Source organism: Penaeus chinensis, chromosome 25 (genome assembly GCF_019202785.1).
Source record: "Penaeus chinensis breed Huanghai No. 1 chromosome 25, ASM1920278v2, whole genome shotgun sequence".
Classification (NCBI taxonomy): Eukaryota; Metazoa; Arthropoda; class Malacostraca; order Decapoda; family Penaeidae; genus Penaeus; species Penaeus chinensis.
The window spans coordinates 11,674,814-11,679,813 of NC_061843.1; positions in this window are offsets into that span (position 1 = coordinate 11,674,814).

A 5,000-nucleotide genomic window follows, 5' to 3' on the forward strand; every position below is an offset into this window, starting at 1 on the left:
CTCTCTCTCTCTCTCTCTCTCTCTCTCTCTCTCTCTCTCTCTCTCTCTCTCTCCCGACTCAGTGAATTTTCATACATATGGACATGCTTATACACAAATATTAAACACATATTTGTCTATCTATTTAATATCTTTATCTATTTATGTATGTGAGAAATATACAATCAATAGCAATTAATATGTATTTCTTTCTGTGAATAAACATGTCCATATGAAAGAATATGTTGGGTTGGGCCTCAAGTAATTTAACAAACCGGCCGTTTAACGCAACCAACTACGAAATACACTTAGATGATTTATCCTCGGAATTAAGACGTATTTCGCCGCATATGCTTCAAATATCTTTCTGGTAGTCGACGAAGGCTAAGAGTGACGTTAATATAATTCACTGTCGAAAGAAGAAGAAGAAAAAAAAAATACGCTCGTGATTTATAAACGCAATAAAATCCTAGTTGTTTAATGAGTCATTACGCTGGCTATAAAATCAATATCTGTAAACAAGGCAACAGGTAATTATTAACCTTTAGTCATGGGATTGTTTCTATAATCATTAGTTGCATTATTCTTACTCTATCGTTAATATTTCTGCTACCATCTCCATTATCATGAGTAAAATTAAATTTTCTATTAAAATAATCATTGCCATTAAATCTATCGTAAGAAATAATGAAAGTAAACGTGGAATGTTACAGAGTTATCACAGACGATGTGATTTGTATTTGTTCAATAACTTATTTTTTCATCTTTCTCGCATTCGTGTGTTCCGACTTATCACGAGAGAGCTTTATGTTGTGCTTAAAGTTAATACGTCACGAAGAGAAACGCACGCACACATACACAAACACTACGATCAGTTTTACCATTATCTTACGTTTATTTTATTTTTATTTTTTTAGATAGAATGATAGAGATTTAGAGATAAATAGATGGGAGATTGATAGACACACAATTAAATAGATAAATAGATGGGCAGATGAATAGACAGTAAGTAAACAGTAGATAGATAAATAGAGGAATAGATAGTAAATAGTAGATAGACAGATAAATCAAGGAATAGATAATAGATAGATATTGACATAATATGTAAAAAATCTAGATCCATAGTGGATTTCTTGGTGTATTAGTTTGGATACTTTCTTTTCATAATTAGGATAAAATGATGATCGCAGGAAAAAAAACAAATAGATAGTAATCAAAGGAATAGAAGAAATACGATGATGAGATAACATCATGAGAGAGGAAGCAAGAAAGAGAGAGAGAGAGAAAGAAAGATGGAGACAGTGAGGAAGAGAGAGTGAGAGAAAGAGAGAGAGAGAGAGAGAGAGAGAGAGAGAGAGAGAGAGAGAGAGAGAGAGAGAGAGAGAGAGAGAGAGAGAGAAAGAAAGAAAGAAAAATAGAGACAGACAGACAGACAGAGAGGAGGAGACTGTGAGAGAGAGAGAAAGAAAGAAAGAAAGAAAGAAAGAAAAAGAGAGACAGACAGACAGACAGAGAGGAGGAGACTGTGAGAGAATGAAGGAGTGTGTGGAAGACAGACAGACAAAGAGAGAAAGAGAGAGAAAGAGAGAGAAAGAAAACAATTACGTATAAAAAGAAGATGGATCATACGAAGACGAAGGACGAAAAACCTGTTGTATTTCACGAAAAAAAAAAATGGCGCCTCGATTGGTCACATCTCAACGGCTCGTCAATATTCAAGTTGTTTTTTTTTAGTTTTTTTTTCATGGATAGTGTTATGACTTCATCTCTTTTTATGCGAATTTGTTGTCTGCTGCGTATTTCTTTTAAATATTCAGTTTTTTTCACTATTTGATTTGTATCTAAATTTCTATTCGTGTGCAAAGTAGGTGAGTGCATTAATTTTCGAATTATTTCACAAATTATATTGATATTAATGGTATATTAATTAAATTCTTTACTATATACAGTGATGTCATCTCTCTTTCAGTTCTCACGTTTCGCCATGAAAACGTCATGGTTTTTTAATGCAGAAGTTTAAAAATTGCTGAATATATGAAAACTTCCCTGGACATCTTGGGCGTGCCGTGCGCACTCTGTTATTCTTCCGTTTTGTTTTTTCTTCAAAACAATTCACGAAAGACTTGAGGTCATGTGGTTATGCATAAAAGCCTAAGTCTGCTGCTGTGCATCGCGGTTCATGCAACTCTGTATTTTACTGTTAGAGAAAGGGGAAAAATTAGAAAAAAGAAAAAAGAAAACAGAAAACGAGAAGGAGAAAAAGGAAAACGATATTGGACCAAGGTTGGGTCGGCAACATGTTTTACATAATTCAAGATTCCACCTGTCGGGGAAATATAAAGAAGGTATAAAGCTAGCGATATGGAGGGATCATAAACCTTAGGATATGTCGATGAAATAAGAATAAGAGTTTTTTTGATACTTGAATGTTCAGGTCGTGTCCTTGCGATGTAGAAATAGAGTGGTAATTCCATGTAGATAAGACTTGGTGAAGTAATTTCTTATGCATGAGCTTGGTTATAGGAAGGGCGTAATTGTCATGACTAGTTGTCCTGGTAATCAATTTCGGTGGCCTTCTATGTGCGTGTGTAATTGCACACACACACACACACACACACACACACACACACACACACACACACACACACACACACACACACACATATATATATATGTACATTTGAATATATATATACATATCCATACATTCATACACACATACATATATATATACACACACACACACATATGTGTGTGTGTGTGTGTGTGTGTGTATTTATATGTACGTATATATGTACACACACACACACACACACATACAAATATATATTATATATACATACATATATATATATTCTACTCGATATATATCCTCTTCCCGCCTCTCCTCTCCCCTTTCCCTCTCTCTCCGGCTCCCTTTGCTTCCACGAGCCCCGTGCACCGGCCTCCCGAGGGACGTCCGACCTTTCCAAGGGAGATTTACGTCCCTTCGGTGCGGGATTTATCCGGAAATCTACTCTGGCATTAAAGGCCGTCTCGCTGGAAGTGTTGCCGTGATTATTAGGCATTAGACCTCCTTCTTGCCGTGACTTAATGCGTGGATCGAATACGTAATGGTCCCTCCTTAGGGTTCAAGGTGGTGCCTGCTGCGGCGGAAGGAATGTGTCATTTCCATTCCATCGTGAGGTCTTCGCCTGCCGTGGCCTCGGTTATTCAAGCACTGCCTGCGAATGAGACAGCGGTGGTGGTGAGGCGCGAGGGAAGTGGCAACGGTTCATCTGTGGCATTTGTTAATTCACGTTTTTTTTTTCTTTTTTCTAATTCTAATTCTTGATAGATTAAATATCTGTGAGAAAAGAAAATTTTAGAACGTCTCTCCATCTCCCCTATATGTTACCGCATCTCCGTCTCCCTCAGACGCGTGACTCTTACATTACAGCGATCGCCCATAAATCTGTAAGCGAGACTCTTCTGAGCCGCGCAAGCTTTACTCGGGCTTTGTGCCGTTCCCTCGCCTACGTCCGGCCCTCGCCAAGGTCAGAGACCCGCGGGGGAAGGGCGGGGGTCCTGTCGCCATTTTGGGCAACGTTCTCGGTAAATGGCTAAAGGGGAGAGAGGATTACCGAAGGACGTATTCCTTGCCGATGAGGCCTCGACGTCGCGTGACTGTGGCAGGGTAATGGAAAGTAGAAGTGCGATGGCCATGCTCTCCCCTTTGTGCCTGTGCCTCCGCCTGCGCCTCCTTCCCGTCTCATCCATCCTTCGATTTATCATCCTCCGAGACCGCCCCAATCAATTCGCTCTGCAATGATATCCTCGAGACTGCCAATTTCGTCACACAAGCAGAAGCGCAAGCCATTCAATCATGCAGAAAAGTTCCACTAACAGGAACTAGCCTCACACAAACAGGCCGTACCTCGGTCGGCGGACATAACACATGAGTAAACCTTGATTTATGACTTCAAAACTTTAAGAACCGAAAGGTCAAATCACTTACACCAAAGGATAGCATGAGAATAGAAGATGACAAAGGAGAAGAAATGTATTTTCCTCGAGTTTCCTCACCCCGAGACGTGGTAACAAAGATATAATAAGCTCGGGGAAGGGAGGAGTGAAAGCAAAAGTGGAAACGCAACTTCCATTCTCGACTCGCATGTGAAGCAACGGATCGTGCTTCGGGTGACACATCGATGGCTGAGGGCGAAGCACGCTCGCGCCCCAGAAGAGGGCCGTGGCCAATTATTATATAAGATTTTGTAACTGTTGAAGGTATATGATAATCCAGTCGTAAAAAAATACTTACTGAACTGAGCTGCACTGAAACACTGATCTGCAGATGAACACAATATATAAATTCTTTAACAACCTAATCATATATATATATATATATATATACACACACACACGCACACACACACACACACACACACAGACACACATATATATACATATATATACATATATGTATAATATATATAACATATATACATAAACATATATAAATACATCTATGTATGTATATATATATATATATATATATATATATATATATATATTTACACACACACACACACACACACACACACACACATATATATATATATATATATATATATATATATATATATGTATATATATATATATATATATACACACACATGTATATGTATATATATATATATATATGTATATATATATGTGTGTGTGTGTGTGTGTGTGGGTGTGAGTATGTGTGTGTGAATACGTGTCTATGTGTATATATATAACTATGTATATATATATATATATATATATATATATATATATATATATATATGTGTGTGTGTGTGTGTGTGTGTGTGTGTGTGTGTGTGTGTGTGTGTGTATGTATGTATGTATGAATTCTACAGATTCAGCTACTACTACAGTACTAACAGGCAAACTCGCCACTTTACCAGATGTAGTAACCTATTCATAAATCAATATTTGACACACAAATGTACCGAATCATGTGGTCGTTAGTTTCATTGCTGCCAGATTTT